Source organism: Ambystoma mexicanum, chromosome 6p (genome assembly GCF_040938575.1).
Source record: "Ambystoma mexicanum isolate Mex_15411 chromosome 6p, UKY_AmexF1_1, whole genome shotgun sequence".
Taxonomy (NCBI): domain Eukaryota; kingdom Metazoa; phylum Chordata; class Amphibia; order Caudata; family Ambystomatidae; genus Ambystoma; species Ambystoma mexicanum.
Window position 1 is genome coordinate 53,540,970 of NC_090935.1, and position 15,517 is coordinate 53,556,486.

Below are 15,517 nucleotides of genomic sequence, written 5' to 3' on the forward strand. Positions count from 1 at the left end.
GGTGGGACCCCAAGGCCCTCAGAAACATCCTTGTAGGCTGTGGCGTAGCAGGTGTTGATGCACAAGACAATCCGTCTCAAGACCATTTGTTTGGAGAATGCTCTTCCCTTCTGAGGCTGTAACAAGGGGGTTGTCCTACCCTCTGTGAATCTAAGGGGTGTACAAAGGAAATTAGATGTACACTGATTTGTGTTGACCCTAATGGGAGCACATGTCATTCTGGGCAACCATTAAACACAATAACATACTTACTGATGCTAAACACATGATTCAAACAGTACATAAAACACATTTTTAATTTGACTTTGTATTGTAAGCTTTTTACTTTTTTGTGCAATAGTTCAAGGGTTACTTTACATAACAATCCATGATGTCATGAAATCACATACATAGTTGAAAATTCGCTGAAGAATAATATTTGTGAATGACATGGGATGTGGATTAGTAATTTGTACATGTGAACAACATCTTGAAAATACAGTGTCCCATGTCATTGGAAAGGAAGAGCACACTATGGAAGTGTGAATGAAGGAGACGGTAAGTCTTGGTCTCTTTTGCCCGGCTGAAGTCTGACCTTATATTCGGTCTAGGTCTAGGAATGATGTTAGAAATTTGAAAAGCAACACAACAGAAAACATGCCCATCGGAACTCTGGGTAAGTGTGTTGCGGACGTTTCGGCAGGATAGGTTGTAGACTTCTTCTTGGGCCAGAAAAAGTCAGAGGACTCTGTGAGAGAGAGGGAAAGTGAGAGGAAATCATGAAAGCAGAAAGTGAGAGCGAAATCCGTGTTAAAACCAGCAGCAAGGTGCTGAAGTGGGTCGATACAGAGTATCCAATACTAAAATCACAAGTCCTAGACAAGGTTCCTAAATAGAGGGTCCACTCACCACTGGTTATGCTTTCAGTGAGATGAGATGGGCGTCTGAGGTTCCAACTCGGGGCAGATGGAGGCGCAGACTGGCGTAGCGGGACTGATATAGGGGGCCAAGCTGGTGGTAGGCACCCCTGGAGTGGAGTGGAACCGGAGCCCCTGGTGCGGTGACCGGGGTCCGTGGAGGATCCACTGGGAGCGTCATGTTAAGGCAACTAAAAAAGAACGAGGTGAAGAAGGGCAAGCATCAGTTAGCAGAACTGCAGTGAGGAATTCAGTATAACCCAAATCCTCGGTGTTTGGGGTGACTGTGGGGGCAAATGCTCGAAGGACAAAAGATATATGTTACCTGTGTCTGGAGGTTGGAGCACAAGGTGCATTAGATGGGGGGTCCGCGCTGGGAGGTAGCCCAGGGCTCAAGTCTTCAAGGCTGGGGAGTTCGGAAAGGTCGTGGGTTAGCTGGTGTGCCCTGTGTAAAAAGACACAGGGGGAAAGAATCAGTCAGGGAAAAGGATAAGCACGGGCTAAAAACTGCGTGCATGGAGGCAGAGCGGTAAATGCTGGAAGTTGTTGTGCATTGCGGGAGGAGCACGGCGGACACGTACCTGATGTGGGAATCGGCGGGCAGCAGCGAGGTGCAGGCGTCGCGAAATGGTGCCTGTGCTGACACTGGGGAGAGGAGTTCAAGATATGCGCTGTGAAGATAAGCGTGACGGCGCGGGCGCTGGAGACTAGTGTCTCATAGTACTGTTGGTAACGTGGGACAGCGCGTGCGCTGGAGACCAGTGTCTTGAAGCGCTGTGGCAAAATGAAGTGCACAGAGAAGATGCCTGTCTGCAGTGAAGATAGGGAAATGTTGGAGTAGGAGGGCGTAAGTGCCAGGGAATAATAAATGGGCTGCCATCGAATATTATAAGAGGCGGGATCGTGTGGGTAGGACACACGGCAGCCGTGAAGTGGGTTGCAGAGAAAGGAGGGGGCCGGTGGGCGGGAGCATGGTTTAATATTGGTGAGTATGCTGAGTGGGTGCTGAGGGAAAGAGGCTTCCTGGGCACAGGCAGTGAGACATAACATGGCCTCCTGAGTAAAGACAGAGAGACATGACATCCCACACGAGTGTGTGAGATGAACATTCGAAGGGGCATCTAATAGAAGGGAGAAGCATGTTGTACAGTGGACTATATGCAGGACTGCAGGTGGTTAATGTGCAACACTGCAACAAACATTGGAATCATGCTGTGAGCATGATAAGTCACACAAAGTATTCAGTGAAAACTGCGTATCATGATGGAGAACCAATACATGTGGTATAAGATTTATCAGGAGTGGAGAGACCATTACAACATGTTGCCACAGTGCATACCAAACAAGGGGAGGGCTAAGTGTCACGACATATATTTCAACCCCATTATGAATACAACATTCTTTTTTATTGAGACAACGGTGGTCACGTGTGCAGACAGTTATATGCATGAAAGGAGCCTATTGTTTCGAGGTGATGTCTGGCGGGCTGGATATGGAGGTCATGGACCCCAAAGGGGGTTTGGGTGTGATGGTTCTGCCGAGGGCCACTGTGCTACATGTGGAAAGGTCCTGGTAAGGCTTTGTTGAGGCCAGTGGTGGTGGATTTAAGTTTGTGCATCCACCAAGCTTCTTTAAAGTTCAGAGAGTTGGCAGTGTTATTTCTGTTCTGGACTTTGTCCACCACCCACCAGGCAAAAGAATCTGGGCTGTGGTGAAATTCCAAAAAGTGGTGGACTAGGGGGGCAGTTAGAGTTTTGCAACGTATCCTTGATCTGTGTTCACTGATGCGTTTGTGCACGGGTCTTGAAGTTTGACCAACGTATCTGAGGCCACAGGGACATTGGATCACTGAGATCACGTTAGTAGATTTGCAGTTAGAAAAGTGCCTAAGTTTCCACTCTTTTCCGTCAATCATGAAAGAGGTAAGTTTCTTTGTTTGCCTGCATCCCGTGCATTGGCCGCATGGATGATGTCCAATGATTTCTCTCATGTCCCACATTGTAGACCGGCCCGTATTTTTGTTGGCTTTGGCACTGGTGAGGAATTCCTTAAGATTTTTGGACCTTTTAAGTGCCATTCGTGGTTTTGGTTCATCTGGGAGGTTGAGTTGCACCAAGGGCCAGAATTTCTCAATGAGGCTTTTGAGTTTAGTAGTGATAGGGCTGAATGTAGTGACGCAGGTCAAGATGTTCTCGGAGGAGGGGGTCTTGTCTTTGGGTGTCAGGAGGGTCTCTCTTGGTGTGAATCTTCCTCTTTTCTGGGTGTTTTTAATCAATTTTTTGGGGTAACCCCTTGCCGTTAATTTCAGCTGTAGCTCACTGGAGTGTTTCTGAAAATCCTCCATTTGGTGCAATTGCGGCGAATCTTCAAAAATTGCCCGTAGGGAAGATTGTCTCGTAAGATCTTTGGGTGGTGGCTGTTGTAATGCAAGACCGTGTTGCGGTCAGTGGTTTTTTTTAAAGATGGAGCATTCAAGTTTGTTGTTCCTGGGTATAATGGTAAGGTCTAGGAAGTTCATTTTCTGATTACTCTTATTTATAGTGAATTGGATTTCTGTGGTACATGAATTGGTTTATAGTCATAATATCGAAAAAATAATGTCGAATTACAAAAATGTCGAAAAAAAATGTCGAATTCAAAAATGTCGAAAACACATACATATAATAGAAAAAGTCATTAATTCGAAAATAAAATGTCGAAAAAAAAATCGAAAAACCAATGTTAAAATAACTGTAAAATGTCACACATACTAACGTTTTTTATTGGGGGGGTCCCCCCAAACCCCCCATCCCAAACCCCTACCCCAACCCTCCACTCCTCCCCATCCCCCCCAACACCCCCCATGGATATACCTTTAATTTTTTAAAAAAAGTATTTAATAAAACATTCATGAAATAATTAATTATTAAAAAACCCCATCCCAAACCCCTACCCCAACCCCCCCCCTCCTCCCCATCCCCCCCACCCACCATGGATATACCTTTAACCATTTAAAAAAATTATGTTTTATAAACTATAATTAATTAATTATTTATTTAAACATTAATTCGAAAAAATATCGAAAAAAATTCGACATTTTTGTAATTCGACATTTTTATTTTTTACATTTTTTTTCGACATTTTGACTTTCGAAAATATTGCATTCGATATTATGACTGGACACCCATGAATTGAGCCAGTGGAAAAATTCCATCAGGGTATTGTCTTCTCCTTTCCAGAGGAAAATGATTTCATCAATGTACCGAAACCATAGGGTCACGGAGTTCAGGTACGGGTTGGATGTGTTGAGAACATGTGTCAGTTCGAATTCAGACATGAAGATTATGGCCATGCTGGGAGCAAAAACGGCTCCCATGGCAGTGCCGCAGGTCTGTAAATAGAAGGTGTTGTTGTACTCGAAAAAATTGTTGGTGAGTGCTATCTCCAGAAGTTCACTGATGAAGTTAATGGGCACTCGTCTTTGTGTCATATGTGAGTTAAATGATGTCTGATGCACTGTAGTGCTTGTTGTTGTGGAATGGAGGTATAGAGACTTTTGATGTCAAGTGACACAAGGAGATCTTCGGAGGAATGGAATGGTTGGTTTTCAAATTTGGTGATGGTGTCCATGGTGTCCCTAAGGTAAGTCGGGGTCTGTTGGCTCAGAGGTTTCAGGAAGTAATCAATGAAGATCCCCACGGGCTCAAGGATAGAGCCACATCCAGATACGATGGGTCTGCCAGGTGGTGTCTGAATGTCTTTGTGTATTTTAGGGAGGGCGTAAAGAACTGGGGTCCTTCCTTCTGATGTGTTGAGAAAGGTCTCTTCCTTGTCGGTGATCCAGTTGTGTTCCAGTGCATATCTTGTTGCTTCTTGGATTTTGATTTTTATTTCTGTTATGGGGTCCTTTTTCAATTTCTTGTAATTGCCTTCCGAGGGCATGCATAGTCCATGAGAAGCAGATCATCCAGACAATATTCTTTTATCCTGGTCAGATAGAAACTCAAGGCTCTTTAGGGTCTTTACTGTGGATCCCTTCCACCACTTTCGACCACTTTAGATTCAAGAGCTCAATGCAACTTTTTTATTTGGAATACACCGGAAACAGTAGTGTAAAGGAAAGCGGGTAAAGCTCAGAGCCCGTGAGTAAGTGATTACCACTAAAAAGCCCCTTTTAAAGTGAGTAATCTCAAACAACATGAATACAGGAGCTCAAATGAGTTTCCATCAAGAATATCATAACGATATTGAGATGCCAAAAGTCCTCAAAGGTAAAACATTAACTAGCCATTTGTGAAACTGTGTAACTGTAGGAATTGAGATGTGTAGAAGGACTGGGCTCAAAGTGTTCTCTGCCCCGTCCAGAGGAATCAGGATTATAATTGACCTACTCTCCATCCTCAACACTAGAGGAATCAGCGGGACTACATACACAAGAAGAACAAAATCCTAGAGGATCCCCCAGAGCATGCCTTGAAGAGAAGCCATTGTAGAAGAAGCTATGGACAAGGATGTTTATCTACCCCAACTTTTATGGCACACCATGCTGTCCCACTTATTTGGCAGGGACCCCTTTCATTTAGATGCCATGCCCCCCACCCAACATTTTCAGCAAAGTTATTTCACGGCATGTCCTGTTCTCGCTGGAACTAAACAGGTTGGTCGGGAGAAACCCCTGACTAGAGAAAATGGGCCTCATGACAAGTTTACCGGTCCGGAAACAAGGGTGCTGGTAAGCTCACTACGTGTTTGCCTGCCGGAACAGCTGTGCCGGGTAGATCCGACACTCCTGGGCACAACGTACACGGTAGGCAAACCCTTCACAGAAGCACCTGAACCGTTAGCAATGGTACCAATGCTTCTTTGTCCCCACTCCCATAGAGTGGGGACACAGTCTATAGGGGAATGAGGATTAACAAATATACCGGCGCCTGACTTCCTGGCTGCCTGAGTCGTAATGAGCCGGCGGCGCAGGGAGGTCAGGCACTGCTAAATTATTACGGGTCTGGTAGCAACCCGCCGGTAGCACCAATGGGCCTCATTACATGTTTGCTGGTCTGGAAACAAGGGTGCCGGTAAGCTCCCTCGCACTCTTGTTTCTGGACCGGCAAACTACAAGTCTGCCTGCGGGAGCCACCGTACCCAAGGTCTGACCCTGCCGGGCGCAGCGGCCATGTTAGGCAGACTTGTCACTGAAGCACCGGTACCATTCCCCACTCTCATAGAGTCCAATGGGGCTCTATGGGAATGGGGATTAACAAATGTACCAGCGCCTGACTTCCCGGCCGCCAGACTTGTAATAGCCTGGTGGCACCGGGAGTTCATGCGCCAGTAAATGATTATGGGTTCGGCGGAAACCCGCAGGTAGCACCGGCAGGGTTACCGCCGGACCCGTAATGAGGCCTAATGTCCTTCATAATCTGCCTGTTGAAATCCCACTTGTGTAACATCCCTGCGAGTCGGCTGCGAACATGCACCTGAGTATTCTGTCAGACCTCCAGATGAGCTGCTGAAAAAGACATCGCTCTTAACCAAAGGAAAATTGACTCCATGCTTAGTTAAAGTAAACCTGCACACCTCTCTGGTTAATGCAATGCATGGTGATTTTATTATCTGTCAACACTTGGTCAGTTGACCCTGTGGTTGATGGTAAGAATAATACAATGTTGAGTTCTAGTAGGTTGATTTGGAAGGATTTCTCCTGTTCCTCCGCAGGCTGGTCACTGATAAATATATGATGCGCAGAAACTGCAAGTTATAAGGAAACCCATATTGGCAAGAGCAAGGAGAATACAAGGAAGTGCAAGTGAAATGCATGATAGCCAGTCAAGCCACGGTACAGTGTCAGAAGAGCGTGACACAAGGAATGAATCAAGCATCACTTTCAAATTGAAGCAGTGGCACATTGTTGAAGGAAAGCAGCCATGAAGGGGTATCGGTTGCGTGGCCTGTGATGGGAGGACCGCGTGGTCCGATAACTGCGCCTAGACCAAGTGCCCTTGTATGGAAAAGCCACTGAAAGTATCCATAAAGAAGCTTGTGTTTTACAACAACCTCTTATGTGATTTTAAAGTTAAGAAATTGAGCAGAAGAACTTGAACTGCCTATGTGAACTAGCGAAATGTACAAATACCAAAAGAGCTGGGAAGGGTCCCAAGGAACTTTGTTGGTTTAGAAAAGATGGAACATTTGAAGTCTTGGGGAAGGGAACCCCAGTGCTTTGTGAACTGTTTTGAACTTGGGGAAGGGGAAGCTGATTACAAGCCAAGAGTATTTTGAACACTACCCATTTTGATGCTGACATCCTTACACTTTGTATACAGGTAGTTGTGAGGGCAAGTATAGTTTTTGGACACACACAGTCCATTTGATTTGGACTTCCTGACATAGAATATCCTTAGTTTTCTTTAGGCCTTAACCCATACTGCCTTTAAGTTAATAAAACTTTTGAGAACCAAACTTGAACCAGCTGTCTGTGACTTCCTTATGATGCCTTCACAGTATGTGATTTATAAATGCGTAGCAACCTCGGAAGTGAAGGAGGGCTGCACAGAGAGGACACACTCAGGGAGCTGCTGGTAGGGTGAGGGTAGAAGAGGTGGCTGGGATAGTTAAGGAGGCTGGGGAGAAGGGTAGCTCCAGAGGGTAGAGTGGCATAATCAGTGGGGTGATTCAAATAATATAGGCACCTGCTACACTTATCTTTTAATCAATCTTCGAAGTACATCTGCAGCACCCACAGGGCTTTGTTTACTCCCCCCCAGTCTGCAGCCTTCTCCCGTCGTTGCTGGTTCATGCATTCACTGTCCACACTGGTCATGAGCTGCCAGGAGTAGAGCAAGGAGGAAAGGGGCGTGCTGGACACAGGGTGACCGCAAGTGGAAGACATTATCTAATCTCCTTTCATTGGGTAGACATATCAAATAGTTCAAGGTTTTGGTATCTGGAAGGAGTCTTCTTTGTGCATGTCATTTTGATTTGTTCTGTCGGTTTGCCATTCATTGTGGTTTTTAACTCGGGTTGGTTGTTCGTCATCGAGGGGGCCTTACATCGATGATCCATTTGTAGTTGAATCCCATCCTGGCATTACGGGGTGTGTTGTCCCTGTGAGTATTGGGACCAATCATGGAGTTATGGTCTCTGATCTTGCTTTACCTCGTGGATATATCTAGTGCTATTCTGGCTACATTCCTTATGCTCCCACCTTTTACTTCAAGGGAATGGGGAAGCAGGCATTGTAGTAGGAGGCATCAACTGCACTTGAGATATTAGTGTTGCCACTTTCGCTGTAATTTGACTTTCACTAAGCCTCCTACATGAACAGACAGCTGCTCCTTCGTAACATGGAGGGCATTCTAGTATGTCAATATCTTTCACTGATCTCCCACGACTTGGCATCTGATGGGGTCTATGCCAGGGATCAATGATTACCCCACTGCATTTGCCCATTCTGGAATCAGGGTGCTATAGGTGCCACGGACTCCCACGAAGTAACGGATACCCCTGTTGAGGTTTTGATGGTAAGTCTATGGCCCGCTAAGACTTGCTGTAACAGTTTGACCCTTAGGCTCTGACAAGCTGTAGTATATATTTAGGGAATTTGTTCACCTTTTCCAACTGCCATTGCCTTTTGGTGTATGGTCGCCTTCAGGTGCTCCGTGCTCATCATTTACAAGAATAGGCCGTAGCATTGGAGATGAACTGCACTCCATTGTTGGACGCCAAGTGCTTGGGCTAACTTCTCATTGAAATAAATGGATAAGAACTGCATTGGTGGTATTCGTAGTGATATTTTGTAGTAATAAGGGTTCAATCCATTTCAAGGTGTGATTAGTGAACTGCAGAATATTGCTGATGCACTGGCATGAAGCCCATACTTACTTATGTTTGAGATAGCAATGCCTCCCATTGACACAGGTCTGTATAGCTCGTTCAATACAATCATGTTCACCCTCATGGCCCTTAGCAGATTCCGCATTGAGACGTCCTCTTCTTGAAACTAGTCACGGAGAAGAATCCTAGCATGTGTTCTGTAATGCATAAAGATATTTCAGGAGAGTGCTCAGTTTAACCATTGCTCCCTTACGTTGCATCAAAATCAGCACCGGAGGACAATACTTTGTCTTAAAATGTCTTCATTAGCTATAACATTAAATTAAATAACAAACACGCATTTAATTTTCAATAACTACGAGAAACATCATTATTTCTGCAGTCCTGGAAACCAACAATCTATTCCACCACTCCATGTCAGAAATGGGATATCTTGGGCCACTCCACGGTATGCACAGTCAATCTGATGCTGCACCCCAACATTTCCAGCGAGACAAGCTTTGCATTCTACACATTGTATGCAATACCGTTAGAGTGATGTATGACCTCATAAAACACTGAACATTGAATCGGTTTGAATCCGCTCTTCCGGGACAACTTTGGGCTATGCAAAACAGTTTCTATACTGGTCTACCCCCTGCACCCAGCACTTTAATGATAGTGTATACTGAATGCTCCACAGGCACTTGCAGGAACCTGTTCCATGTCTTCTAAAGCTCTGCTATCACCGTAGCATATTTCATAAAACCCAGTTCTGCTTTTTCAAATTCTAGGTATGCCAAGAATATATCCTCCTCCTAAAGCTGACTTGTAGGACCCATTTCTGAGATTCTACTTGCTTCCCTGTGTGCCCTTACCCAGCCCAATAACTTCTCTTCTCATAACTGGGCTCTCTGGTAGAAACATTACACTATAAACCTAGGAAAATCAGAACTACCAACGGTGCCTTTCCCTACCGGTGCCACCTCTGATGGGTTTTCGCAGTGCACAATTCTTTGGATCAAGCTTATGCAGTGCACAATTTTTTTGGATCATGCTTATGACCCTGGTCCCCTGATGCATCCAGGATCCATCGTAAAAGAAGTTGTGAATGAAGGAAAAACTGAATTCGCAAAATATATAAAAACATTTATTTAGAAAAATAGGATGCCTAAAAAGCTATCCAGGCACATATAAATCACATATTCCATGCTAGATCATGCAGGGTCCTGTGCATAGCATCAACAAATCATTCAAATAATTCGGCGCAAAAGGTGCATCATGCATAAATCAGTGAATCCTATGCCTGATGAAGAACTTTTGTTCTCTTAAGGGCTTAAAGTGATGATGGAAGGCCACAAAGATAGATTCCACCTGTCAAGCCTGTGTACGCTAACTTATGCCACACTCACGCTAGAGTTTGGTATTAATTACGCTGTAGTTTGATTCATGACTGCATGCTTATCTTAGTGATAAATACCATGGAGTTTGTTTTTGATGAGGGAAGAACATTAATTGAGGAAATGCATCAATTTACGGACATTTTGAGCCACGAGACAAAATATGCTAATGAGGATTAATCTACTTGTTAATTATTACTCAAAGTCCTGAAGAAAACATCCTTCCTCACTTTTGGAATGTTGGAACTAGTTACGGAGTCACAACACTAGTGTCACTCTGTGAGCTCTGATGCGAAGACAACACAAATGTGCTAAAGTTGTCTTAATTAGTAGACACATTTTAGAAATGTTTGCAATGATTGGTTGTACAAAATAATGTATTGCCAACCTAAATTGGAAACAGGTTGACCATTTATTGCAATGATTGTATGCTTAATTATGTGTTGACTGGTCTAGGCAGCCTTTTTAATATTTACAGCACATTTCTACACCTTTTTTGGTTATCACAGTCAGGATTCACTAATGTCTGAACGATGACCCTTTTGTGCTGAATGATTTGAATGATTATTTGATGCTATGCACTGGGCCATGAACGATCCAGCATCGAACATGTGCTTTATATGTGCCTGGTGTGAGGAACCAGAAATGAGACGCGTGTCTTGATTGCCATATAGGCAAAGAGCATGTTTGAATGGATAAATAATAGAACAAGTGGTGGTTTTAGTTTAACAGCAAGTGTAACCTTTCTCTCTCATTAAGCTATGCTACACTACACTACACACCATCAGTCTCCATGCACACAGCAAGCCCCCATCTGTCACTCACGTTTGGAGAGGAGTGTGCTTCAAATCTAACAACTCCTTCTTGGGCTGACGAGTTCTGCTTAGCTGGGCATGGCTGTCTCACTCCTATGCTGCTGCTGCTCTGCTCTGCATTCCTCCCCAGACCCTCTGGCTTCAATGGACTGGCAAGTCGGCTGTGCTTCCTCCATTTCCCTTTTTTCTGCTGGGCTTTATATGTATCAAGTAACATGGTTTCCCTGCAAGTGTGCGTTCACCATATCTGCTATCTGGAACAGTGAGGGCTAGAGCAAGTGTGTCACTGTGTTCGTTGCATTTGGGCCTCCTATGTAAAACTTCATTAGGTGGGTTTTTGCACCTTACAGTGAGATCTCTGCACCTGTTTAGTAAATGCCTTCACTGTACTAAGTGGCTATCTATTGTTAAGAGACATCTCTCTCACTTGTTACTTCTTTTTCTCTGTAGTACTCTATGAGCCTTAACTGTGCAAACTTGCATGATATTTCTGTTTGTGTCTGTCAATTTCCTATTCTTGAATCCTTATCTGTTACGCTCACCTGGTATCCACAGGGAAGCCACCCAGCTGTGTTACTCGCTGGTGTGCTTCTCAGCTTTGCCCTGATGTGGTCTGCAGGAAAGGTTCTGCCTTGTGGTAGAATTAGACATGCTCTCCGTCCTGCCTTCTTTGCAGGGGCGCGCTATCTTTCATGGGCGAGTGCGGTCCAGTTACTTCACTGACGCCAGCCCGTTTGATATTGTTCAGGTAGGTCTTATTGCTGTTCTTTAGTTTTGTTGCTATCCTGCACGCCTTTCTTTGTTTAAAATGTCTCTTTTTTCTCCCTTAGGTATGCAGAGCTTCAGCGCAGCGAACTGGCTTGGTTGAGCCCCGCTGGTAAATGATGCCGCATTAAGAGCGCTATGATGCGCTAAGTAAGCGCTATGCGCAGCGCTGCGAAGTCTTGCCTTTTCTAACCTGTGTTTTCCTTCCTTGTAGGTCGCGGTGTTCTTCAGCGTGAGTGGAATGTCCGGAGTGCTGCCAGCCAAGAGGCGACCAGCCAGGTAAGCCTTTTGAGCAGTTCGTAATTTGTTAATGACTCTACTGCTTTCTTTAATGTTGCCTCTATCTTCCTCTTTAAAGTCGTTCTGTCCGGGAGGCGTGCAGATTCGAGGAAGCTGTTCTCAGTAGCTGCGAGTGTTTAAAGATGAAGACTGCAGGTAAGATGTTGCTGCTAATGATGTTCCTTTTGTCTCCTTGCAAGGTCTGCTTCTCCCAGGTTCGAGGGAATAGCTGGACACGGTGAGCGTCAAAGCGTGTTGTCTTGCTCCGGTGTGGTTTAAATAGCCCCAACAAAATAGTCCAGGTACAGTTGTCCCTAGGCTACCACACCCAAAACACTAGACCGCATAGCTTGGTTCTTAGGAACCAAGCTATGTGGATGCCTCCATGTTGTCTGACAATACAATAAAGTAGTTCCCAAGCACATTGTCTTTCATGGTATAGGACTGGCCCTGTGAGTGCTTTTGAAGAGGATGCCAGGCTCTAGAGGCCCGAGTCCTGACTCCACCTGGCAAATGGGTTTGCCAGAGGGGGTTTTGGGCGAGGGTTGTGACATTATCAGATTTAATACTTCCCTGTGTAAGGTCAAAAACGGCTGCTCTCAGATAATGGTGGGCAGTCAAAGCTCACGCCTAAGTGTGTGAAGTTAAAACAGGCTGTTAGCTGCCATTTGTGGTAAACTCATCTGACAGAACCGCACCACTTCCTGGACATCGGGCACTCTTGCAGAGCACACTAATATTTGTTCAGTAAGTTTAGCACACTAATCTTCTGTGTTAAAGTGTGCTGTATGTTTGAAGAACATCTTTCATTGCTTTAATGCCTACAGGCCGCATGACATGAAAAAGCTGTCTTAGGAAAGGCTGAGTTCATGACACGCGTTCACAGCAGGACTCATTTTTGTTGCTACAAACTTTTATTAAATAAAGGTGTTGCAAATGCCTCACAATCCCTAATCTAGGATGTTTTTCCCTATGTCAACCAAAACTAAGGGTCTGTCCTGTGTCAAGATTCACTTTTGGCAACTGTATTTCAGTGTGCAAAGTACATTAATGTACTGCGCACTGGAGTCCTTGCGTCTTCGGTTCCTAGTAATCCACTAATGATTTTTTGGTAACTGGACAAAGTGCCTCGGAGTAGACTACTGGCAGTAGAAGCTTTTTCATGTATTTTTACATTTCTTTACCGAGCTATACCGTGCTTACGGCATTTGGCTCATGACTGTTGCTAGTGTCCATCATGGTCGTGCTTAGAAGTCTTTTGTCTTCTCCTTTGGCCATTTTGCCCGTTGGCCTTCCTCCTGATATTTGTGACCTGGGGTGTCCTTATTTGGGCATGCATTCACCCACGAAAGCCGGCGTTTTTCACAGGCTAATGCATGCCACATGTGTAGATACTCAGGAAGTGGGCTGGCACTGTCCGGTCTGAAACCACACTACTGGTGCTAGGATGTCTGGTATTCCTGCCTGCCTTCCCTGATCTTCTAAAAGGATCAAGGACGACATCGACACTCTTGCTCCCGCCCTGGCCAATTTCTGCAATCACTCTTTTGCCACTGGAATTTTCCCCTCCCCCTGAAGCAATTCCTTGTGCACCCCCTCCTTAAGAAGCCCACTGACGATTCTTCCTCTCCTGCTAACTATAGCCCGATCTCAATCACTCTTTTCCTTGGCAAACTCTTGGAAAAGCTGTCCATCTCTCAGCTTAACGCTCACACTGAATCTATTGGTTTTCTCCATGACCATCAGTCTGGCTTCAGAGCGCTCAGAAGCACGGAAACTGCTTTCCTGAACATCCGTGTAGACCTGCTCTTCAACCTTGACTCTAACCTTCCTTCTGTCCTCATTGGCCTTGATCCTTCAAATTTTGCTATCCTGCTCAAGCGCCTCCTTGATAACCTGGGTATCACTGATCAGGCCCTGGCCTGGCTGACCTCCTTTCAAATTGACCGACCATCTCAGGTCCAACTGGGGTCCTTTCTCTCTTCTATCTCTCTCTCTACCTGTGGTGTTCCCCAGGGGTGTAACCTCTCTCAGTGGCTGTTCAACCAATACCTGACTCCTCCCCCGACTGCACTGCTGCTCCAACTTTCAGTTTTATGCATATGACACCCAGCTCTCTTTCAGGCTCCCCTCGGCCGCCTCTACACCTTCTCTCATTCCTGACTGTCTGTTTGCAAATCAGGAGTGGTGGGCCGCTAATGATCTCTGCCTTAATGCCAGTAAAACAGAGATCCTCCTAATCGGAACACCAGCTCCCTCCTTTCCTCTCCCTCTCTGGCCATCCACTCTGGGTCCTATTCCTTCTCCTACCTTTGAGACTAAGAACCTAGGGGCCATCTTCGACTCCACCCTCTCCTTCTCTCCTCACCTTTCTGCCCTCTCTAAGAAGTCAAACTATAAGCTGCACCTCCTCAGAGGTATTCTTTCCTTCCTCACTTTCCCCCAGAAGATCACTGTCTTCAGAGCTCTGGTGCTCTCAAGGCTGGACTACTGCAACAGCCTCTTTCGAAATCGTCCTGCCTCTACTCTCTATCCTCTACAACTTTTCCAGAACAGGACTGCAAGACTTGTCCTTGGCCTCAAGCCCAGGGATCGTATCTCTCCAGCTCTGAAATCTCCTCATTGGCTCCCAGTGGCGGCATGGATCAAGTTCAAGACCCTCTGCATGGTCCACAAGGTCTGGCACCGCACTACCTCTAACTCTCTCTTCCCAAGTATCTCCGTTCTCGATCTCTCCGCTCATCCACCTCCAACTCTGAGGGTCATCCGCTTTTCCAAGCAGAGAGTTGGGGGAAGATCTCTTCCTTCAGCTGCGGCCTCCCTCTGGAACAGCCTCCCTGCCTCTCTTAAACTTGAGCAGAACCATCTTCGGCTCCAGAAGCAACTCAAGACCTTCCGCTTTGCTTTCACTTTCTCTCTTCCTCTCCCCTGCCGATGACCCGTCTGTTCCACGCACTGGTCACCTGGCCAGCCTCTGAATTTTGACCCAGGTCCCTGCCTGTCCAGTTGCACCTCGCACTGCCTCTTACCCACCCCAGCACTTGTGGTCTTTATCTGTAACCCTACAGTCGCATCCCTCTGCACTTATGAGCCACCCGCTGGCTGCACTCTGTTAACTGAACTTCTACAATCCCCCCTCTCCTTTTGCACTTCTACACCCCCCATTTTTTGCACTTCTCTTCTCCCCTCCCCTCCCCTCTCCCTGCGCAATCTGATTGACACAAGGCCTAGTAAGATTGTTGTTTTGTCCTCCCTTCGTTTCCTTGTCTGTCGCAGAAACAGTTGTTTACAGGCAGGTTATTAATGCCATATCATGCAGGAGCGCATGAGAGCCGCAGAGGGTCGACTACTGGTGTGAATGAGTGAGGCAGATCTCCTCATTGGCCAGCTGGGTACGAGCACTGACAGGACTTTGGGATATGAGGAGGGGTCCTGAGTGCAGACCCGCAGATCATCAATAGGTCTGAATCGAACTATACACAGAGCCAAGTATCCAGAGAAGTGAAGCAGATCAAAGGACTGTCTGGAACCACCAAGAGAAGGTTAGGCACCCTGAGCCCGCTTTTGTCAC

At 45.8% G+C, this 15,517-nt stretch overlaps 1 long non-coding RNA gene across 1 annotated transcript; it reads right to left on the reverse strand.

The window, feature by feature from the left end:
- Nucleotides 1-320: 320 nt before the first annotated feature.
- On the reverse strand, nt 321-1,546 carry LOC138510872 (uncharacterized). Its single transcript, XR_011280439.1, has 4 exons — nt 1,478-1,546; nt 1,222-1,341; nt 889-1,087; nt 321-727 (listed from the first exon to the last, which is right to left on the reverse strand). It is a non-coding gene; the product is annotated as an uncharacterized lncRNA (long non-coding RNA).
- Between the last annotated feature and the right edge of the window lie 13,971 nt (nt 1,547-15,517).